We start from the raw sequence: 25279 nt of genomic DNA, 5'->3' as shown, positions 1-25279 counted from the left end.
GTCTTCAGGTCAAAACAAAATATGTATTTGTTTCATATATAAATACGGTATGCCTTATTTGTAATACACTATTCTTTATTACTTCATTGTGTTATACTTTTACAATTTTATTTGAGGTGCTTTTTGATCTGCTACTGTAAAGTCTATTCTCTCTGAAGCTCTCCATGCAATCTCTTGCTTCTGAGCTCATGTCTGTGTAACAGCAGCAAACAGCTAATTTTTGGCAGTCTTGGATGATGCCTTGTCTGAACCACTCAACCACCACCTACATAGATGGCCTAGTAGTCATGCTGACTAAATAGAGCATAAAGCTGTGGGTGTTGTCAGCATGGCTCAGAATAACTGTTGATATCTGAGTTTAGTTCTGGGAGCTTATTGTGTTTTAATCTTAAATTATTCATACACTTGATTCGTAGCAAGACTCAGAAACATCTGCAGCTCATAATGCAGAAACAATAATCTCATCACCACCCCACTCCCCACACAAAACTTGTGACTTTTTTCTCTCCTAGGTTTTTGGGGATCTGTTTGTATGAAATCAGAACTAGCCCAACCTAAGGTTTTTTTTTTTTGGGGGGGGGGAAGCATGTGGCATTTCCTTCCTTCCTTCCTTCCTTCTTCCTTCCTTCCTTCCTCCCTCCCTTCCTCCTTTTTTCTCTCTCTCTCTCTTTAAGGAAAAAGTGATGAAATGTTCTCAAAACCTTGTCACAGGCTAAATATCATTTTGAGAAATGCTACTGAAATTCAGAAGAGGATAAATATGTTATCAGCTGTTTACTATTTACATGTTCATATAAAGGGATGTGTTGCTTGATGGACTGAAAGCAACATGGCTAAGAGTGAAGTAAATACACAGATGATGGACGTGTAGTAGTATTTTTCAGTAAAAAGGGATTACCTGCTTTGTTGTTCAAAAAGTTCAGAAGCATTTATGTTAGGAAGATTGTTGCTACTGCAGGGGATCCAAGTCTTCATACCACAACTGGCCTCTTGGATTGCCTGTAATCCATGTGCTGGTGTTCTCCATGTTTTTGATCAAATCCTCAGACAGGCGCATAGCATGTAGGGTGGACATTGCTAGAGCACTCTCTTGCAAATCTATTCAAGACAACACAGAGCTAGCCACTGCCTACCTTCCTGAACTCAACCATATGCATGTGGAGTACTGCCAGTCTGTAAATATGCAGTTAATCCAGTGCCAAGTGTCTAACAGATATCATGACTACTTCTCTCCAAAGACTGTGTAAGAAGCCAGAATCTGGCAGACTGGATAGCATCTGGTTCAAATCATGCAAGCTGCCTTCAATATCATTGCTGTATTGGTTGTAATGCCCAACTTACCTATAATAGACCTCCCATTCAGAGAGTGTTGTCTGCCTCTGTAAGCACTGGGAATGTTTTAGTCATAACAGAGTTTGATATAAATGCACTAATTCACTCGGCAGCAGCTTGCATCCCAAAGTTGTTGAATGTGTTTAAGTTCTTGTAGCTGCTCACCCTCCGCCTTTCAGCATTTGTAGTTAGCTCTTGATTTAGCTCTGAGTTATTTTGTATCTGCCTTACTTGCACCAGACACTGAAATAACTAGGAGAATAATTCAGTGTGTCATGTATTCAGTGAAGAGTCTTTTTCCTGTTTTCCTGTTTGCCACTTTTTCTAAACTGGTGTTTTTTCCAATCTTTGTGAAATTATTTGCCTATAACTCCTAAAAATAATGCCTTGTTATATCTTTCTTAAGTTATTTATGTATTTTTATGTTTCAAATTCATGATGTTTTACTTGGTGGCATATTGTATGCTAAGCCTGATGAACATAACAAGTGAAGCTTCACATGCATATATTCTTCACTTCAGCTGATCCAGAAGCATCCTTAACAACAGCTCATTTCCTAGAACAAACAGAGAGAAAAAAACACAATGGGAAAAAGTAGTTAAAAAGTTTTTTTTTTTTTCCTTTAAGCATTAAATATTAGGATAAAATGTTTCTCAGAAGAAAACTTCCAGCCCAAAGTTCATCTGACTATTCCTTTCCATCCTCTCTCCTAAGCTTTATTCCTCTCTCAACTCTAACACTGAAATTAACCATATGCATCAAGCAAGCTCTAACCATGGACCACCACCAAAGATGAGATGAACCTCAGAGGACAAATATTTTGTAGAAAACCCTTCCCTTTAAGAGTGCTTTTCAAACTACATGGATGCTTAAACTCTCAGCTTTCCTTTTCTCAGCCTTAACCCTCACCCAAATCCTAGGCCTTCATCTGGGCTTTATCTCAAGATATTGTGCTTACTCAGCTGAAAAGGGAAGAAAACTTTTTGTAGACCTCTCCTTCCTTTGGCAGCCCCTATACAACCCCAGTCATACTACAGATCTGGGCTTTGTCTCTCTTCTGTCTTTATCCCTAATCCTCACCCTAACACTTAGGCCTTTGGTTGAGCCTTAGTCAAGAGCCCCACCTTTGGTCTAGGTGACAAAGTTGTCAGAGGAGAAAATGTTATACAGCCCACCACTTCATTTATCAGTCCCTGCCCAACTTCAGCTCTAGGTCTTGTGTCTCTCTGAACCCTAATCCTAAAGCAAGACCCTCTGCTGAATCCTAAGCTAAGGTCCCAAATGTTTGCCCAGATGACAAAATTGTCAGGGGAGAAATGTTTTTACAACTCACCCATCCTTTTGGCATCTTCTTCCCAGCCCTGCATCAGCTGCAGCTCTGATCTTTCTGTCTCCTAACCATATGACTCATCCTGACCTTATCCCTAACTTTAAACTTCAGTTGACTTTTTACCAAACACCCTCAACCATGGCCCAGCTGAAAAATTTCTCAGGAGAGATGTGGTCCAGCATTTACCTGGACTCCTTCAGGTGATTTTATTTATTTTATTTTATTTTATTATTTTATTTTATTTTATTTTTTAGTATGTTGGTAAGTCCAGCCACCCCTGCTCTGACAATCACCTCTGAGACACTGGCCATCTACTAGAGAAGTTGTAGAATGACTTCAGGTAGTGACATACAGCCCATTTGAAGCACTGAGGATACAAACAATTTTTAATTAATGTAATCAAAAAATTCATAATTGGGGAAGGCTGAGAAAGGCCAAGAGGGGCTGGAAGAGTTGTAAAAGGATGTTGTAGGAGATAAAATTTTACAGTCTAAACTGAAACAAGCAACAGCTGAAGAGATATTATCTTTGACTATAATCTCTGTAAACTCTTCTTGTACTAATTGGACTTGGACTACAGGGACATATCAAATACACCCACATTTTATAAAGCTCTAGATTAGATTTTCTGTTATTTTATTCAAGTTTTGTTTCCATCCCAAGGATAACTGAAGCAGAAAGGAGAATTTTTTTTTTTTTTTTTTTCTTTCCTGAATGATCAGGGAAAGATTTCAGTTGCTGCCCTTTTCAGGCAGATAAAGGATGTCTATTCTAACTAACAAAATGATTATAACCCAGAAAACTCTTCTTTTTTCTTTTTTTAGCCCAGAAAGAAGCTATGAACAATAACTTCAGAAATTAACAATAGCTATTAATACTCAATGACAAGATGATGCTGGTATCCATTTTCTATTCTTCTAATATCTGTTACAAAAATATGGAATCCTGCAGGGACTGTCAAAAGCTCTTAGACATATCTAGTCACATGCAAGACAGAGATAAAATGATTCTGTTTCCTAAACGTGGGTAAAACATCTTTAGAAATGGTTCAAGTATATATTAACCATGGATTAATTGGGAACCATAATGCGTGGCGGTATTCCATGTTATCTCACAGCTTGTATAATTTCATGCTGAAAGCTGAGAGTCTGCATGGAGATTTTTAACTCTTCTTTATGAAATGAATCAGCTGGTTCTTGCTAATGATATTTCTAATAACATTATTTCTAATCACCAGGCCTGATCCTCAGATTTGTATATTTCCTTCTGTTGCCAGAGTAGCTATGTACATAATCACTTAAAAATATTTCTAAAATTTAGTTAAGGGGGTCAAGTAGCTATTTTTAATAAATATATATTAAAATGGAATTAGCAGAACATATGGAAAAAGAAAAAGAGAACAGATGATCCTAATTCACAATTTCCATTAATTGCAATAACTGCCTACAAAACAAGTATTGTCTCAAATATAAAGTGCATTGACACTATTTTGAGGGAAACCTTTTACATTTTTTTTTTAATTTCTTTCCCAGAAAACTTTTTGACGAGTATACCCTCACTGACTTATGCAGTCATTTTGCTAGTTATGATGAGAAATACTTAACTGTCTCAGAGATTTTTCTTAACCTATTTTTGTCTTAAGCAATGAAAATACAAATTAATATTTTCTGTCATAACTAAATTAGCTTCTGTCATTTTTATATTTATTTCCTGAAATTAATATAAGCATTGAGGAAGCATCTTTAAGCAAGCATCTGATGGAAACCTGTTTGAAAAAATGTTGACTCATCATTGAAAGTAAAGGTGTAGCATAAATCTTCACATGCATGATTTTTGTCGTTAAAATACTTGCTTCAGTTAGACAATTAAACTACCTAAATTTATTTTTTTTTGTACTACATTTTTTATTGAATCTCTTACTCCTCTTTTTTTTTTTTTTTTTTTTTTTATTATTATTTAAGATTTTAACAGAAACCTCAAATATCAACAAGTATGACTAATACCAATGGATTAGATATGTGATTCAGCTTGATGTGATTAGGCTTGAGGTTTTACAACCACAAAGATCATGCCTCCAGTCCCATGATGCTTTAGGTAAGGCATCTAAGTGCCTCTATTATGCTCATCTACAGTAACGGAACTGCCAAAACACAAGATTTAGAAACACTACCAAATTTCTTGAAATGTTCTAAAGGCTGTAAGGAAGCCAGTGTTCCTGTTATATAGTAATTACTGAATACTGGTGCCACTCAGTTTTGCTAGCCTTGCAATTCCATCACTGTAAGGACTGATAGCCTGAAGGTCCCCAGATATCTAACAGCCTCAGAGATTAACATTTGCTGGTATCCATCCCAAACTGGTGCTGTTCATTTGCTATTTAGTGTTTTTCTTAGCATGGTTCTTCACATTTTGCAGTCTAACTTTCACTGCCTCAATCTATTTCTCACAGGGAGTTGGGGTATGTGTTTAAGAGATGAGTTATGTAAACAACAGATAAGTGTATATTTTTGATAGACATAATATGGCTGAATATACTGTATTAGTAATATTCTGCTTTAATGTTATTACAGTAGATCAGCCATGGTAAAATAATCCTTTCTCTACAAAGTAATGAAATCTCTAAGGAAAAAAAAATCAACAGGGAAAAAAAATAGAAAGAGAATAGTGACTTCTAACATAAAGAATTTATGCACCATAACTGGTATCTTATTCCGTTTCCTTCATTACAATATACTTTCATAAAAAGGATTTTATTTTGGTTAAAAATGGAACAGTTATTAACACATTCTGGTTGCTGCCTAGAGAAGCATTATATTCTGCTTTAATATGACCAGAGGACCTCAGAATTTGTAAAATTAGTCCCAGGTGTAGAGGTCCTCTTGGACAATGGTTACAAATTGGTAGCCTGATAACAGATCAAGTATATGAACTTTTCCTATCCTTAAGGAAAAGGTTGGCACTGAAGAAATACTAAGGAGAATCTGGGAATGTGAGGGTTCACATATACTCAAATCACAATTACTTTTGACACAAAAAAGTGCCAACAATTAGGTTTCTGCCAGTTTCTGAGTGTGGGGAGTTTGTGTGTGTTCCAGTGACTTTGGGATGCAAGAAACAGAGAACCACACATAATAAATAGGTATTAAGTATAGGTAGATGTCTGTGTGGTTTTATTTCCAAATGCCTTCCATTACACTTAAAAAACAAGTGTTACCAGCAATTGATATATGATTTCTTTTGCTTTTACCTCACCAGTAGTTTAGTTAAGGATGTTGCAGAGTACCTATTAAATACATCCTCATTAGCATGGCATTTTTTAAAAGCGGGTGACTTGACCTGTTTTGCCTCAAATCTCAGAGATACTAAGATGCCAGGACATAGATATATTGCTCATCAGCAAATGACAGGGGAAGGGATGGTCACAAAGGATGCTGACTGTTAAAGACATCTTCCAGTATCGTCTATTAGTGAGAACTGAGTATGCTTGGGAGCATACCTCAACCATAATGATTCCATGTATTTTTGAAGGGAGATTGTTTTTAACATGATATTCCCTATTTTGTTTAGTTTAGTCAGTGAACAGACTTTGTTTTAATCAGGCGCAAAGATAAGAAGTCTGATTTGACCCATAGAAATACCGTTTCAATAAGTACTTTAAAGATCTTTTAGATGTATTTGAAATTAGATTAAAATCATTCTCATTGTAAATGAAAATAACCTCCATCCTTGCATTATATTTTTTCTTTAATTCAGTTTATAAATTCTCAAAAAGCACCCTCTTGAAAACTGGTATTGCTCCCTTCTGGGAATTCACAGCTATTTAAATTTTCTTTCTTCTAGCTTCCCACTAGTATGCTAATAGTAAATCTAAACCATCTGTCATGTAAACAGAGAAGTGGGTAATATGAGAAACTCTGACAGCATAGTCTCTCATTTAACCAATTTACATAAGTTATTATTCATATAAATAAAAGTGTCCTTGAGTTATCTATAAATTTTGTGGTCATTACATTTTTCCCTCCCTAATCATCTACAAAAAGCTTTATACTAATTACGGTAAAGAGACAAAACTGCAGTAGAACAGAGTGTGTTATGAATAGCAGAATGATATTTACAATTTCAATAAAATGACTAAATAGGTTAGTTGCATGAATGTTGGGGAAACTAATTTCTAATGATATGGAATTTACATGTCTAACCCATAACTTCTGTTTATATATCTGTCTTCTGCATGGACCACTGGCCAGTTGATGTGCATCCATCAAGTCATGGACCTTCTGGGGCATACAAAATCTGTCCACCTTTAAGAGGACAACCTCACTGTTCACAAAATCACAGAATCACGGAATGACTGAAGTTGGCAGGGCCCTCTGGAGGCCATCTGGTACAACACTCCTGCTCAAGCAGGAACACCCAGAGCAGGTTGCCCATGACCATGTCCAGACAGCTTTTGAAGATCTCCAAGGAGAATCCACAATATCTCTGGGCAACCTGTGCCAGTGGTCAGTCACCTGCACAGTAAAGAAGTGCTGCCTGATGTTTAGATGGACTCTGTTGTATTACACTTTGTGCCCACTGCCTCTTGTCCTGGCACTGGGCACCACTGAAAAGGGTCTGGCTCCATCTTCTTTGTACCTTCCCAAGCTCCTCTTCTCCAGGCTGAACGGTCCTGGGTCTCTCAGCCTTTCCTAGCAGTAGAGGTTCTCCAATCTTGCTGACCTTTCATTAGTCTCTCACCAGTATGTCCAGGTGTCTCCTGTACTGGGAGGCCCAGAACTGGACACAATACTCCTGATGGAATCTCACCAGTGCTGAGCAGAGCAGAAGGATCACCTCTGTTGACCTACTGGTGATACTTTGCCTAATGTAGCCAAGAATACCACTAGCCTTCTTAGCAGCAAGGGCTCTGCTACTTATAGAGGAGTAAACTAAATATTTGTAAACTGCAGTAAGACTAAATTAATGGAAAACAAGATTTATTTTCAGCCTTGAAATTAGTTTAAATAAAAACAAAAGCATACGTTCTGAACAGATTTGGGTAATTTGGGTCTGTGTCGTATTTCCTCTGTAGATATAAGAAGAAACCTTTGCAACATCATAACCTATGATCTGTAATAGTGACATTAAGATGTGTCAAATTTCTCTATAATGAAGATTGATTTAAAAAGAAAAGAGATTTCCCAGTGCAAATATAAACGATGCAATACAGTGTATTTATTTGTATTTATTTTTTATTGTTATTAACCAGTAGTGTCTGGCTTTCTACAGAGATCTCCTGTTGTCAGTTTTTAAACTGACAGCTAAAGTCACACGCCATTTGTAAAATATGGACTATGCATTATATGGTGTTAGTCTTAGTCTCTTTTCAGTTGCCAGAGTGAAATAGAGTGGGCTAGAATACTTTGAATGGAAATGAGAATTAGATAGTCCTTGGGAGAGAGAGGAAAAAAAAAAAAGCTGAACGTATTTATGGTAATACTGGAGATGAGAAAAAGAAAACGTCATTTTGTATGAGACTAATGGCTTCGTTAAGTCTACTGTACTTGAAGTTAACTTATTTACATAAAGCATAATGCTATTTCTTAAAATGAGAAAGAAGATAAGTATTAGGGAGTCCAGTGAATAGCTTTTCTAGTCACAGTGTTTCTATTCACTTCACATTTTACTTCCACCCCTTCCATCATCAGTTATACACACTTCTGTCTCTCAGACTCTTCTTCTCATAATCCGTAATAGACTGGTAGTTATTATTCCTAGTCTTCTCAGCCCTGTACTAGATTGGTGGTTAATATTCCTAGCCTTCTTTTGCTGCTCAATAGTCCTGCAAATGGATTCTCTACAGGCTCATGTAAATTTAAACAAATGCTGCAAATCTCAGGTCTCCAAGAAAGTTTCTAATTTGATTATAACTCATAGTTAATTGCTCTTAACAGAAAAAAGCATTTCAATTGTATTGCCTGACAAAGAAAATTCTGTAGGACAGAGTTTACACATGTGCCAGGTAGTGACATGGGTACATGTTGTGAAGGTTCTCGGTGGAGAACCTCTTAATGAGGATGCTGTGTAGGAGTGACCCAGTGCAGTCCTGTGATCACAGGGTGGGATATGGAGCAGCTGCAAGGGCAGCTACTCTCAAGGCAAAAAAAAAAAAAATCAGTAAAATACAACATTTCTATTATAGCCAAGGGCTTACTTATCAATCAAATAATCACTACCAATATACTGTATAATTTTCATTTTAAAAAAACTTGGAAATGCCCACTTCTATGGAGCTTTTTTTTTTTTTTTTTCTTTCTTTCTTTCTTTCTGTTTTAACCATGATGGAGGAATGTGATTTGCAATCAAAATTGTTATACTGTTTAGAACAAACATTATGAAGCAGTTTAATTTCTTTAACTTGTTTTCTGAATGGATTTTCAACTTGTTTCTTTCTGACAAACACACAGCGATCAGAACACAAGATATTTTCAAATATCTGTAGGAGTGGATGAAGATGTTAGAAGTTTGATTCCCCTCCTGCACCAGTTCTATATTATTCACCTCTTTTTACAGTGGTGTCAGTAAATATTTCTCCACTCTCTTTCTCAGCATTTAGATAATCAACATTTCAGACCTTCTGCTAAAATTGCTTTGCATATATATGTATATATCTGTTAAACAGTAAAAAGTAATTGTTGACAATCACAGATGAAAGGATTTGGAATCTGTGAAAAAACTTTGTGAAAATGTTAAGTGACTATGGAGTTTGCTTGTGCTGTAATTTTCTGCTTCCTAATTTCCATTCTTAATTGTTTTCTAAATTTTCCATTAAACTTCCCAAATAACTTACAGTTTGTGTCCTCCTGCTGGTGAGAACAGAAATAATGCACTGCTCCACAGCTAAGTGCATTTACTTGCATATAAATCTATTTCTATTTAATCCATTCATAAAAAATCACACAGGCTTTCTGGCCCTCCTCGGCCAATTCATAAATGCTGAGATCTATAAACATGTTTCTCACAGCAAAATGCAAAGTGCTAATCTCAGTGTTAGACCTGAAACTCTAATAGGCACGTTCAGTCGTCTGCTGAATTGTGCTGCTGTGTTTGATTTTTTTTTTCTTTTTTCTATGCAGTACAAGAATCTCCCAGGGCGTGTAACTGAGATTTAAATAAGATTCCAACACAGTCAGAATGCCTTGTCTAATATTGAATAGTTCTAGCTGAAATCAGTAGCTGCATAATTGTCTACCACGCATTAGTCTTTCTGATGAAGACAGAGAGAGACAGTACCCTGTCCCACCCCCGCAGCATGTATTCCCATTATTCCATTCATAAAATGGCCAAAGAACAAAAGAATTCATTGGAAAAAAAAATATGGAGAAAATCATAGGAATATGCACAGCTGTGCCATGCTAGGAGGCTGAATTTCTAAGTATCTGCACAAAATGTTCAAAGAAGAAAATAATTCTGAAAAATGTGAGTAGCACAGAGCCTTTCTGTTATTTCTGGCAGTCATGGAGCAGCTGCTAGAGATTACCCCTAGATTACATTGTCAATGAAATTGTTACCAAATCATACACATTTTTCCTTGTTAAACCTGTAAACTCATGTACTACGTAGGTTAATGATCTCCATTCATTTCATATGTTATACTTTAAAATGCCATAGTGCACCTTTGCTTGGTCTCTAGAGATCCGTCTCTATGTTCAGTATCTTGTCAACCAGAACAGAATTTTCTACCCTTATGTCTGCACATTCATATCCACTGCCCAATAAGTGTAGACATTTATAACACTCCAATGATATATTTTTAAGAATTTTTTCAGTCATACATTCTGCCCTGTTCTCTGATCAGATCAGTTATTAAAGGCAATTCAGGAGAAGTGATTTCAGTCCAATTCTGCCCTGATAAATTTCAATACCCTGGGATGACTAGCACCCAGAGGTGCAGAGAGTGAGATGCTCCTCAAAAGCAACGTGTTTCAATTTTGCATCAAAATGACATAAAACTCAGGGAGGTTGTTCTCAGTCAACAGGATTAGAAAACTGTAGCATTTTAAAATAAATCAAAATTTTGGAAGCCAAAACCCAATTTGAAGTCCTTACCGGACTATACTTTTTTGTGTGTTTTTTTGTTATACAGGCACAATCATAACCTGGGCCATGAGTTTTATTGGCTCTGGTACATTTCTTAGTCTCTTCTTTATGAGTCTTCCACGTACTTATTATACACAAGCTGCAATGAATATTCTGGGCCTGTTCTGTTGTGCATCCCAAAGTTCGACAGGATAATGCTTAGGGGTTGTCCATTCTGCACAGAGGTAAGTAAGGCTCCCCTCTGTAACAGAAAGGGAGTGTTTGTCTTTCTTTGCCTTGTGGCCATTTAAGAATCTTTCAGCAGCACAGTCAGGGCAGTTACCCATTAAAAAGTTGTCAGATACAATAATTGAAACTGTTCTTTTAAACCCACTGAGGAGAGGTTTAGCTCTAATACAAGTATAGACTAAGACTCACCTCATCTGTCTCTGTCTATACAACATATGACACCAGAAAAAAGAAGCTAATTGTAATCTTCCTACCCATTCGTTCAAAATAGTTTCTGGCTTGCTTAATTCTTTAGGGGTTAGCTTGATGGCAGGTTGTATGAACCTTAAACTGTGGTTTCTTTTGTGTCATGCTGCTTCCCCACTGATCGAAACACTTACCTCACATCTGTCTGCTGGCGCCATCAAATGCCTGTTGCAAATGAAACAATTGCCCAGGAGCGGTGGATTTTCAGACCTGTGAAGGAGCAGTAGGAGTTTGATGTGGCATCCAATGGGAATGCAATAGGAAAGGAAAATTAGTCCTTCAGAGAGAGCTTAGCAGTTCCTAGAATAGAATAAGAGCACCATTAGCTGCTACCCTGTCAGACATCGCAGCTTCGCAGAGAGCAGACTGTCTAGGAGAGTTTTTCTGTAGGCTCAGCAGGGAACCGCTAAACCAAATAAAAACTTTATGGAGACATCAAGAGGTGCTTATGCACACCAAGAATTGGTGCATTCCTTCTGCTTGCTAAATTTTAAGGACTGCATCAACAAGTGTGAAGTAGTGTCCCTGATGCTTCCGAAATAACTGTGCAGTCTCAGACACCACAAAATTTAAAAGTTAAAAACAGTGACTATGCTCTAACAGTATGACAAATATGGATGTGTTCTATATTGCTACCCTTTCTGGAGGCAAAACAAAAAGTCCTAAAACATTTGATTTCTTCTCCATCTTCTCCCAAGCAGGAGTCACTGTAATTTAATCTTGCTTGGGGCATTGACTAAGCTGTGTCCTTCCGTAGATGTTAGCTATCAATAAAAATACTTTCTCCAGAGCTACTACACTACTTTTCTGCCATGGCAATGTTTTTCTATGTCTTCTGAAGCTCTGTTGATTTCTAGTGATGTCTTTCTTTGGCAGGGTTTTATGGCAGGATTCTGAGGAATGGGACTGGGGTTTCTGACAGGTCTAAGTTTCATACCTAAGGAGTCTGGAGACTGTGCTGAGGGCATCAGAGCTGTGCACAAACGGGTGAGCAGCATGCCTTTTGCCCTCACATGCTGGTGAAGAAACCGAAACTGCAAAAAGTCTCAGTAATAACAAAACAACAGAAAGACAGACAACTGGACTGAGAAAGGCATTCACCGCACATCTCATGCTCACTATTTCTCAGTGGCTCGGAAAAAGAACAGGACTGTTGAAAAAGCTCCAGGCTGTATACCAGCTATTCAATTCTATCTCTATATGCCACAGGTTATTAAATCCCTTTCTTTGAATAATGGTAATGAGTTGCTGACAGGCACAGGAATGAGTGTAGTTACTATTACAGATATCTGCAGACATGGGAAAACTAGGTCTAGCAATCAGAAGGAAAACCTGTGAGGAGAAATATTTTTTTTCTTGAATTTAGGTTACAGAAAGGAAGACCATGTTACTAAAGCAGCTTGATATACATTATTTTCAAAATAGAGCATAGATAACAAGGAATACAGGAGTTAATGCAGTTGCAGAACAGGAACCAGAGATTCAGTAGAAGTAAGGAGACACCCCATAAAGCAGACACTGCGTGGTGCTTGTTTTGTCATGTGTAGAGGCTACTGAAGAGGATTTTAAAGTCCCTCTCCAATGCACCCCCTTACCTGGCCATCTTATCATGATGAGACCTTACTGTCAGTGTCTCATGAAGGTCTGTTGGTGCATTTGAAGAAGACACAAGCAATTCTCCCTGTCTTTTTCTGTCAACAGGACCTGAAGATTTAATTCCCTGAGAGACACATGAACCATAACCTCTGTACCACCCCACCCCAAATCTTTTTCTCTACATTAATACAGGCAAATACTACAGGTTGCTGTGGCTATCCAAGGCCCAGAAGATCACTGACTCAGCCCAATGAGTAAATATAGGACTTATTAATGCTGACCTAAAACAGTGAGATAGTAGCTTGTAGAGGGGAACAGAAACAAGGTTTAGTTTGAAACAAGCACTAAATTTGCACTGCTACTCCTGCTTCTAGACTGGCAGGTCAGGGTTTTTTATTTCAATGTGTAGGGGTGTGTTGACATGTGACATGTTACACGCATTAAAAACACAAGTAAAATGCTTTCAATTAAATAGTAACTATGTAGGAAGTGGCTACGTAAATAATACAGTATAATTATGCTATAAACATAAAAAATGAATTAAAAAACTCAAGTTGCAGTCCTGTCTGTGTTATTTTATCCAGATACAAACAGAGCCATAATATTCAGGTACACTGTCGATGTTTAAAAATATACACACACACACACACAAAAAAGAATTTTTGTTTGTTTGTTTTCATACTGATGATGCTGAATGTAAATGCATCTTCAAATATCAGTTCTGCAGTTCATGCTAAAAATCAAGAGATCTGAAGTTTGGACAAAGTCATGTATTGTTGTACAATAACATACAAAGAATAAGCCAGAACAGCAAAATGTAATGAACTAGTGAAATAATATTAATAAAATAAAAAGGCTTAGGATCAACCATCAGGAAGTTTGCAGATGATACAGAGCTAGGTGGGACTGTTGATCTGCTTGAGGGTACAAGGGCTTTGCAGAGGGATCCAATTGCATGACATTCAACAAGGCTAAATGTTGTGTGTTGCAACTGGATCACACAAACCCTATGAAGCAGTATAGGCTTGGGCAAGAGTGGCTGGAATGTTGCCTGGCAGAAAAGGACCTGCAGGTGTGGGTTGACAGACAGCTGAGCATGAGCCAGTAGTGTGCCCAGGTGGACAAGAAGGCCAAGAGCATCCTTGCTTATACCAGAAATAATGTGGCCAGCAGGACTAGGGAAGAGATTGTCCCCTTGGACACAGCACTGGTAAGACTGCATCTTGAATATGGTGTTCAGTTTTGGGACCTACAAGAAAGATATTGAGTTGCTGGAGCATGTTTAGGGAAGAGCAATGAAGCTGGTGAATGGACTGGAAAATAAGTGTTACGGCTGAGGGAACTGGGGTTGTTTAGTCTCGAGAAGAGGAGGCTGAGGGGAGACCTCATTGTTCTCTATAATGACCTGAAAGGAGATGGCAGCAAGGTGGGTATCAGTCTCTTTTCTCAGGTGACAAGTGACAGATGTGAGGCAATGGTCTCAAGTTGTGCCAGGGGAGGTTTAGCCTGGATATCAGGAAGAATTTCTTCATGGAAAGGGTGGTCAAGCATTGGAACAGGCTACCCAGGGCAGTAGTGGAATCACTCTCCATGGAGGTATTTAAGAGACATGGATTTGGTACTTAAAGAACATGGCTTAGTGATGCTTCTCAGTAGGTTAGGTTGATAGCTGGGACTTGGTGATCTCAAATGTATTTTCCAACATAGGTGATTCTGTGATTCTAGAAACATCATTAAAAAATAATGCAGAAGAATATAGGAATGGTTGAGCAATATGTCTTGGTTTATTATGCTGTCCGAGAGAAATCAATCTGACAGAGTGCAGCTAAAATATTCCCCAAAGCATCAAAACAATATATGGTCAAAAGGGCATAAGGGAAAGTAGGGGGGTGAGGATGGGGACACATAAATAGGCCTTAACAATGACAGAACTGCTCTCTACTGTGTCATTGTTTGTAGTGGATAGATCAGAAACTCTCCTTCCCTGAAGGAGAATGAATCTGTCACAGCATGTGAAACTCCTTTTCTAGCAGGAACAAAACAGACAGCTTTCTTCATGCCTAAGCCCTGTCTTAGAAGTAGATAAAAAGAAACAATTTCCTTTTGCTAAGAATAGTTTTGTCAAAACAATTTCATCCTAATTCTGAACACTAAAAATAATATCTGTATATCTTCTCTAATTTAATGTATGCTATATTTTCAAAGAAGATTATTTTTTGTCTTGGACATTAGAGGATTCATGCAAATCTCCAACACTAATGTAAGGATTTATTCTTCTATTTTGTAGAATCTAATTTTATACTTTCGTATGTATTTTGTTGAAGCTATGGTTTTCTAAAATAGAATTTACTTATGCATGACACTTCTATTAGGGAAGTAACTCAGTGATGCATTGGAGTGCAAGCTGTCCACGAGATATGCTTTATTAATAATTACTGTGACAGAAAATTTTAAATGATGTGCAAATTTCAACATTCTTCACTCAGAGGATATTTCAGATTTTCAAGAATAAAACTTGACATGTATCTAGAGGACACTTTATAAGGTCCCTGGGTGAAAGTCTTGTTCGTATGTCTAAAGATACAAGTCATGTTTGCAGCCAGCAATTTGTTTATGATTTTTTGTTTCTGGCTATTTGGTGGAGAGAAACCATCTTTTCCTGTGGGTCTTGCAATAGATGTCAAATTAAACTTAGAAATGTACACTAAGTAAAAGAAAAAAAAAAAAAGTGTTAGCAAAGCATAGAAATATACAGTAAGAACAGCTTAAACACATTACCACATGAAATGCTTCTCCATGTTGCATAATGACAAATATATATATATACATATATATATATATATATATTTTTTTTTTTTTTTGGGGGTGGGAGGGAATATTTATTAAATGTTCTAACTTATCTTCCTATAAAATGCTTGAGGGTGCAGTATCTCTCTTAATGTATGGATATGTTTATGTAAGGTTTATATAGCTATATTATTCCATGAAATCAGACACTTTGTCTTCAGATATTTTGATTTAATTACATACCTCGTCTTTCAGCAGAACTCAGAAAAAACAAACAAGCAAACAAACACAGACTTAACATTGAAGTCAAGGAGATAGGGATAACTTGTGAGTATCATAAAATTCAGTCAAGCCCAAACTCCAAATGATTATGAATTCAGTAATCTCTGTGATTATAATTAAACATCATTGTTAAATAAAACATGTACTGGGTTCTTCTTTTAACTTTGGTTTTGATGGCTTTTTAGAGCATTCTAAATGCTCTAAAAGATATGGTTAGCTTTAAATGTATTTTTGAGGAAAAAGGAGATAATAAGCATAGTAAAAGGCTTACTCTTCAACTGTTGAGACTAATGAAACAAATGTTTAGTTACTATATAAGATGGCGCAACATAATATGAAAAATTGGGTTGAAAATTAGAAGTACATCTGAAAGAAAATCAGAAGTGTTTTGATTGCTCAATAGTTCTTTGAAAGAAGTAATGGCAATAGAAGCAATTAATTTTATATGTTTGGCCCTTGGACGGCCTTTGTGCTGTTTCCAGCTCTTTTCAGAATTATGATATATGATGTTCACATTTACGTTTAGTTTTCCATAAGCAATTTCTAGTGTTTTGTGCACTGGCAAAACATCATGAGTCTGACCAGTTTGGCTGCACTCTGTAATCTCAGCTCAGACCAGATGGTGAGCCTCAGCTGCTGTGTGAAACAGGTAAAAAACAAAATAAAACATAACAAAACACAACCTATGAGCACATAAAACATTGTTGGCAGTTTTATCAAAGATAAATTCCGGACAACAAGTTTTTTTTTATTATTATTATTATTATTTAAATATTTATGAAACTGCATATCCTTTGAGGGTAGATGCATTTGCTTTCTGAATGATCAATGATTTTATCCTTTCATTCTTCTATGGATTTGTATTCTCTTTCTAATACAATCTGTGCAACATTAAACTGACAGGTGTACTTTACTACACGTATCTTCCTGTAAGTTGGAGGGTTAAAAGAGAAGTTGCAGGGAGGACTAGGTTTTAATTTTGTAAATAAATTAACAGATAAAATGTCCACGTGTATTATACTTTGTTACTATATGGTGCATACAGGCACACAGGACTGGGAGCAATAAAAGGCATAAAAAAGATAAAGAGCTGCCCAGGGCAACAGATACAGATTTAAGAGGTTTCTAGGTGGAACAGTGGTGTTGAGTGAATTACATTTTTTTCCTTTGGTGTTTGTGTTATTCGAAGGAAAGCAGATTTATTTTTTTCCAGTGGGTGTTATTGACAGTTAGTTGCTATATTTTTTATGAAGTGGAAGCATTTTTTTTCCTTGGTGAAGTGGAAAGGAAATTTAATCCTTAATTACTCTGATACTTGTTGACTGGAGGAAGGAGATATGACTAATTATAAAGGAGTATGATACATGCAGTGGGTGCATGGTGCTGAAATTGGATGTTTTCACCCCTCCTAGGTCCAGCTGTGGACATTGCCTCTACACCTATTTTATTTGCCCTCCTGTGCATACTTGTTTTTGTTCCCTTTACCCTTCCTTCATCTCCTTCCACAAACCTAGAAGGCAAATAAAAACTCCCAAAATGGAGTATAACATACAACTTTTGTAATCTCTAAATACACCTTGACTTACAAAAGCTTTTAGCTAGTTCATTTACCGATAGCCTCTAGTGAAAATTTGCATCCTGTTTGGGAGCTCAGGATGAGAAAAGGGTGAATATGCACTTGCAGTTCCAAGGCAGAAGCTTTGTCCAGAAGCTGAAGTGAAAACAAGCGAATAAAAAACAAGCAGAAAGCTCAGGGTTAACACTGCTGCTAACAGGAGATGGAAGCTGTTAGCTTCAATGTTCTCTTTAACAGAGAGGGTGAAATCTCTTTAGCAAAACCGTTACAAAATAAATCACTGAAGTTGGGAAATAGCATGATTCTGTTTTTCTGTCCAGCCTCTGTCAGTTTCTTTGCTGGCAGTCTTCAAAGGTAACTGGAAGAACTAAGAATGCTGTTGGTGGAAACAATTTTTCATTAAATTTGTAACATTAGTAGAGTAAATGCATCTGCTTTTTGGGGGGACTGAAATGACACTGTGCAGTTTGAAAGCCAAAAATGTTGAGTCAGTTCAAAATATATAAAAAAAATCTTGGTCTTCCTTCATGAAGAGGCGGCTAAATGGTAACAGCTGAATCAATCAGTCATTCCTTTGTGGGTAGGGATAAATTAGTGGGTGGTGTTATATTCCTTGCTGAATGTAAATTCTAAATAGTACTGTGTTCCTAAGAAGTATATCAAATAATTCTTACTAAAAATGTGAGAATGTCAGTAGATATTTGGATAGGTCCTTCATTAGCTTCCTAATGGTTTTAATTTCAACAGCTGTAATGGTAATTTAGCAAAATGATACTTAAAACAACCTGAATAATCAAACAACATCCCAAATTAAATTACCATTCTACAACTGGCAGGGTGTGTGACTCTGTCTCATCAGACAGTGTCAAACTGGCTAAAGCTCATAAAGGGGGTTGTGCTTTGACCAATATGTGTATGCAAAAGCTAGAGGTGTATCAGTCTGGCTAGGCAACCGCATGCCATAAGAATCGTCAGCCTTACAAATCACAACTCTTGCACAGAACTGTCCACTGTTTGCATAGCTGTAACTATTCAGCAACTTCTACATACCATACTGTAAATTCAGCCATGACTATACATGCTGGTTGTTATTGAAACCATTCTCAATGTAACATCTCATGTAACATCACCTTGCTCTGCTGTAATGATTGCTGCAGTTGTTGTGTAGAGCTTTTTTGACAGTGCTGGGGAAAAAAAAAAAATTAGCTACTCCCATTTAATGTGAGTATAATGAAACAGAGAGAACAGACCACATCTAGAATGAACTAACATACTCCCAGTAAATCTACTTCTGGTACAGAGAGATCTGAAAGCCAATGTAGCCTTTAGGAACTAAATAAAATATTTATAGTATCTTGTTCTTTATTTATCAATGCCATCAGCAACAAAACACTACTTCATTTTACAGAGGCTCCATTTATATAGCACTGCATAAGAGAAGAGAGTGAAAGTAAATGGACAGAGAAATAACCTTACTTTTTAAAATGGCATTCAAATTAAAAAGCAGACAAATACAGACTTGAAAATAATAAAACAAAACAAAACAAATCAAAACAAAGAAGCCTGACCCCAAACCAAATACAAACACAGTTCTTAAACTCTAAATATCTTTAAATTCTATACGTATAAAAATGCATATGCCAAGTCTGTCATGCTCTCAGCTGTTAGACTTAACTCTGTGTGTGGTGCTCTTCATTTGATCCCTTCTGACTGCTTGTGTCAAATGGCTAACTTCAGTTTTGATAAAATTATTTTTGTACAAATGTTTTATTTAAAACAAGAAAATACTTGAGTTCCTATCAGATCACGGTGGCATCCTGCTGCTCCATCTGCAATTGCACATATTTAATCCCTGTGGCTGGTAATAATTAACTCATCTAAAAGCATGAGGAGAAGGAAAAATTTTGTCTTTTTTCTTTTTTTTCCATTGTGACAGACTCAGGCAATACTCTGTGTTCAGAGGTTTGTGCATGTGAGCAATTTTATGCCAAACATTTCCATTTCAGTTGATTCATTTGAGCCAACTATATAGAAAATTATGGAAAATGAGAAGGTTTTTTTTTTTTTTTTTTTTTTTTTTTGTACTACTTCTTTGTCATCTTGGCTTGTCAAAATTCTTGTCCAACTAAGTGGTCCCAGCACTTTGCTCTGTCTTAGTGATCTTCTGTTCATTTGCCTGCAGGTTTGTGCTGGCTAACTGCAAGCGAAATGGTGAGATTCACAATGAGTTGAAAAAGTGAAGTCCTGTGATCAGTCTCTTCATCACTCTTATAATGCTTGCTTTAACTATAGAATAAGGCACCAAGAAGAAATAATGTTCTGAATGTGACATCATAAAGCTGAAATGTAGGTATGACATCAGACTCTCACATCAGCACTGGGTGGTCTAAGTAGAGCAGCGGAGGAACCTCAAGCTCATGGTATGTATTTGCATGGTGTGATTCTCCCAGGATTCACTCATAAGTGTGGTGTTAGAGGGTGATGAAAAACATACTGTAGTAAAGAGCTTTCTCTTTCACTAGAGGGCACACTAGATCAGCTATCAAACATTCACCCTATGGTGGGCGGGTCACCAAGGGGTCCTATAAATATATTCCATACTTGAACACTGTAATATAGCACCCCTGAAGATAAGGAGAGAAATATATATATGGATATATTTAAAACCCACCTGGATGCCATCCTGTGCAACGTGCTTTAGGTGATCCTGCTTGGCAGGGGGGTTGGACTGGATGATCTTCAGCGGTCGCTTCCAACCTGGGCCATTCTGTGATTTATTCTGTGATTCTCTTATTTCAAAGCCATTAGCTCAGTGGACTATTATTGAACAGTTAGAAGTACAAGTACATTAGTGGATAAGAACACTTTCTGGGGACTCCTCCCATAATGAAGAATTAAAGGAAAGGGGAAAAAAAAAAAAAGCCATTTTGTAAAATGGCTTATTTGAAAGAGACCTAAAATCCTGACATAGGTAAAACTTTACTCAGTTCCCTGCGCTGCCTTTGCACAGTCAGTGTCTTTTAAATACTGTTATATAAGTGAGCTCTCATACTATTTTAGCAGTTAAGGCTTTTGAAGCAAGCTTTTTTGACAGTGCAAGAAACATTAAAAAACACAGCTCTTAGGGAGTTTCTGCCAGTGGATTATGTGTGTTCAGTGGTCCTTTTTAAATTTATGACCCACTGTCTTTCACCAATGTTATTAGTCCCAGAGAGGAAACCTAAGTTATTCATACCCTACAGTGAATAACAAGGATTTTATTCTTTTGTAAATGATATGCTCATCCAGCCTTTTCTGAGGTAGGAGAAAAGCTGCTGAAGAGAACTGGAAGGGACGTTTTCTACATTTGTGAAGGAGAGAAAGAAAAAAATCTCAAAACAAAATGAAAGGAAGGCAAAGGCTTGCATTATCCTTTTTGTTTGTTTGTTTGTTTTGTTTTAACGGCTGGAAATAGCTTGTTCTTCTCCTTCTAGCAAAAGGAGAGATGCGAGGAAGGGGTCCGCCTTTTGAGAACAATAGCGATACAGTTTAAACTTAGCAACTCTCTAGGTAACACTGCCAATTCTGCTTTGACAATTATTGATGACGGAAAGCGTCCCAAAGCAAGATATATTAATATTTTAGTAGGTGGCATCATTTCATCTAAGTTAGTATCGCTAGAGGGCATTTCGATAATGGTGTTTCAAAATGTAAAGATAGCATCCTGGTGCCTTGTAGCTGTTGAGCTACAATCCAGTGGTATTTTTACAAAGATGTGTAAAAATGGGTGAATATACTTGTTTTCTTCATTCTTTCTTAATGGAAAATGAACTGAATATGTGTTCCTAAAGTCCTTTAAACTCTTTCAAACAGATTTGAATATAATCTGTGAACAGACATTGCATAACTACACTTTATTAATGTTAATATTGGGCTTATATCATTATGCTAATGGACAGCAATTCACATGAATCAGGAATTTTATTAAGATTTAAGAAAACAAAGGTCTAGACTGCAAAGAAAATGCTTTGGGGAGAAAAAGAGTCTGCACAAATGGATATTATATATCTCTTACAAGTCTTCTTTCTCAAAACCTTTCAGCAGATCTCTCCTTCTGTAACTCCTGCACTCTGAACTTTATCTGATGAGCAGTTCTGCTGTTGAGCACTTTGTCAGTCTGGGCTGGGATAATAAGCATTACCTTTACATTTATCCTCCCTTGCAAAAATTGATTTGTATTTTCTCTGTGTATGTCAGGGGGAAAAGTCACAGCTTGGATTTGCCATTGCAAAAGCAACCTGAGTTTTTTTTTTTTTTAATCCCATCTTTTCCTGTGTACAAACCAGCAACTGACTATACTGTAACCATGGAGACCTGCAGTAGATTAGGGAGGTGATTTTAACTCTCTTGCTTCAGACCAGAAGGTGCTAGATGCCCTGCATCATGGAGGTGACAGAGTCAACCTCAGGGGAAGCTCACTGGAGATGCAGCACACTGGAGACCTCCAGAATCACTAGGGTCTTAGGGCTTCTCAGAGAGGACTTACACTGGACCAACCTCACTGTATTTCAGCAAAAATAAGGAACTCCTATAGAGTTTGAAAGGTCAAAAATCTTATGTTGTTACTTGATTTTCAAAAATACTTAGAATCATGCCTATGATCTGGAAATCTATGATATTTTAGCTTCCCTTGCAAAATACCTACTCTCCATAACCTTTCTAGTGAATAGAAAACTTTTATAGTAAGACTACAGAATTATATCTCGAAGTTATGCTGCCATGACAAAAATTCTTATTAATAGCATGTATCATGGTCAGCATTCCTTGTGTGGTGTAAACTACTGAATTCAGTGTTGTTACATTATGGGTGCCTTCAATCCTATGCAAATATTTTTTTTTTACATTATTGCTTTATATGTTTTCCTTATTCCACAGTGTTCTCCTACCTTGGATATATATATATATATATATATATATATTTGATATATATATATATATATTTTATTAGAGAAACTTTACTCAGATCAAATCATAAACAAATAGCAACTCTAAGTATTAATGGCTCCATTAAGATCTCTAAACTGTGCTATGTTGTGATGGAAATAGCTTAGGGATATTCCTTGCTGTGTATGATCAGAGATAGGGATCAAAGAGCTTTAAACATTAATTTAGCAAGAGAAGCTATGCAAAAACAAGGCTGTTTAAATAGCAAGAAAAGAGGGGAGCTAGTTAAGAACTGAAAAAAGAATAATGACTAACTGGGGAGAATAAAATAAAAGCAGTTTGGTAAAGGAAATAGAGGGAACAGAACATGATAGGATCTTTCCTTTGCCAGAACTGACACACAGTATTTATCAATCATATTTTTCTATTCAGACAGCAGAGCTTTCAACATTTGGCTTGGCTTACTCAGTATCATGAGCTCTGATACTCTGGTAAGTGATATATGGCTGCGTGCCTCAAAATAAAGAATATATATTGATACTTGTGGCTAATATTTCTTCTGGATGTAAGATGGTTGTGTTATTGAACAGGGCAAATTACTCTTAAGACCGTCATTTCCTAATTGAGTACAGAACAACTGATGTCAGGAAGAAAAGAGTAGTTGGAGCCAGACCTAGTGTTTCAGTCTCTGAACTCTAAGAGGCCTACCCAGAGGGTGTCTGGTGTCTTTTTTATACTTTTCCTTTCATTTTAGATCATTTTCAAGCACCATCCAATCAAACATTTACTTGATGCTTACTAATGTCTATGCACAGGAAGTTTGGTCTTCTGCTTTGTGTGGATGGCCAAAAGCTTTTTTAGGGGGAATTCTGCACCCACTATTCTTCCCTGACTCTGCTGTTTGTAATACATTGTGCATGGAAGAGGAGTGTTCCTGTCCTTGTTTTAACCATAGGGAGTGATTTTGTGCATTAAAGACTTTCTTTTATAATGGGCTGTGAGGTTTTGTCAGAGCAACCAGTTAGTAGGAGGCTGAAGGGAGACTGTCATAGCCCTCACTGAAATAGTAATTTCTCTTTTCTAACTGCCAGCCCACCTCTTGCCTGCATGTCTGGAATGTTGGTACATTTGTCCCCTCTCATGATGAGGCTCTCTTGGAAGTTGTTCCTGCCCTATGATATATAAAAGCTAGAGATTTTTTCCTGTCTGTATATCCTATACATACCATTTTGAGCAGAAGAGAAGGAAAAACATGGGAGGTCACCAAGACCAAAGGATGAGTGTTTTGTTATATGGACATTGAGAAGATAGGGAGGAAAGGTAATAAGAAATAGGGAGACCTAGGTAAGGAGCAATAATATAGTATGAAGCAGAAGATAGGATGAAAGAGGAATAAAAGTACTGTAATATATTAAAAATCATGACTCAAGTGTTGAAAGCACTTGGAAAACAAACAAACAAAAAACAACCACAAGCAAACAAACAAAACCCCACACCACCACCACCAAAAACAGCAAACAATTAATCTCTCCTCTAATCTTTCAGCTACCTTCTGCACTACTGCATTTTGGGCTTCTTGAATATGAATTTCTTTTCTTTTCTTTTCTTTTCTTTTCTTTTCTTTTCTTTTCTTTTCTTTTCTTTTCTTTTCTTTTCTTTTCTTTTCTTTTCTTTTCTTTTCTTTTCTTTCCTTTCCTTTCCTTTCCTTTCCTTTCCTTTCCTTTCCTTTTTCCTTTTTCCTTTTTCCTTTTTCCTTTTTCCTTTTTCCTTTTTCCTTTCCTTTCCTTTCCTTTCCTTTCCTTTCCTTTCCTTTCCTTTCCTTTCCTTTCCTTTCCTTTCCTTTCCTTCCTTTCCTTTCCTTCCTTTCCTTTCCTTTCCTTTCCTTTCCTTTCCTTTCCTTTCCTTTCCTTTCCTTTTCCTTTTCCTTTTCCTTTTCCTTTTCCTATCACATATTCACATTACCACTTGCCAGCAAAGTTTGAGCTTTACATATATACATATATATATGTATATAAACAAATCTCTCTGGTGAATTTCACATACGTAATCAGAATTCTAGTGTCCCACCTTGTGTTGTTTGTTGTCTTATCAACATAAGTCTTCAAAAGGGGTTGTTTTATTGTTATTTTTTCTACAGTCTCCCATTAGATAACTGTAGGCAGCGATAGGTTGTCCCCTTAGCACTCTCTTCTTAAGGCTGAACAGTTCTCTTCTTCTCATGTATGCTCCAGGTTTCTGATGGTCCTGATGGCTCTCCACTGGATTTTCTACAATGGTTAAAGGTCTTTCATGCACTGGGGAGCTCAAGCCCAGACACTGTTGAATATGTGCTCAGAAGTGCCAAATACACAGGAAGAATCACATCCCTTGACCTGCTGGCTGCAATTCTGCTATTAAAACTCAGTAAGCAGTTGGCCTTTGTTGCAAGGGTACAGTGCTGTCTGTGCTTCTTCAGCTTTTTGTGTCCTAGATCCTTTTCTGAAAAGTCATTTTCTTTCTACTAATCCCCCAGCACAGCTTTTTTTTTTTTTTCCTCAGGCTTATTACATCCCAGATGTGGAACTCTGAATTTTTCTACGTTGAAATTCATTACAATTCTTCACAGAGTCAAGATTCAGAGGGATATGAGACAAAAATATGCAAAAATCAGAGTTGGAAGATGAAGAAAAAAAAGATATAAAAGAACATATTTTGGAAGACAGAAGCAAAGAAGGAGAACAATATAAATAGGGAAGAAAAGAAAATGAAAAAGCAAACATGCATTTTTATGGCTGTTGCATTTTTATGTTGTATTTTCATTGAAGGAATGTTTCAGATCTATACAACAAAGAAAAAAGTCAATTTCCATGTTGTATTTCAAATACCACAATTCTTTTTAGAAGAGTTAAACAACAACAAAA

General features: G+C 36.8%; 1 long non-coding RNA gene across 2 annotated transcripts; it reads left to right on the top strand.

Annotated features, from left to right (window-relative positions):
- The first annotated feature begins 19815 nt into the window (after positions 1–19815).
- Positions 19816–24797, top strand: LOC121069784. Of its 2 annotated transcripts, XR_005819619.1 has the most exons (5): positions 19835–19876; positions 20930–21005; positions 21852–22039; positions 22812–22870; positions 24611–24797. It is a non-coding gene; the product is annotated as an uncharacterized LOC121069784 (long non-coding RNA). The 2 variants fall into 2 exon arrangements; XR_005819618.1 differs by lacking the exon at positions 20930–21005 and having other exon boundaries at positions 19816–19876.
- The last annotated feature ends 482 nt before the right edge of the window (positions 24798–25279 follow it).

This window comes from Cygnus olor, chromosome 4 (assembly GCF_009769625.2).
Source record: "Cygnus olor isolate bCygOlo1 chromosome 4, bCygOlo1.pri.v2, whole genome shotgun sequence".
In the NCBI taxonomy this organism is placed as follows: domain Eukaryota; kingdom Metazoa; phylum Chordata; class Aves; order Anseriformes; family Anatidae; genus Cygnus; species Cygnus olor.
This window is presented reverse-complemented; position numbering and strand designations above follow the sequence as displayed.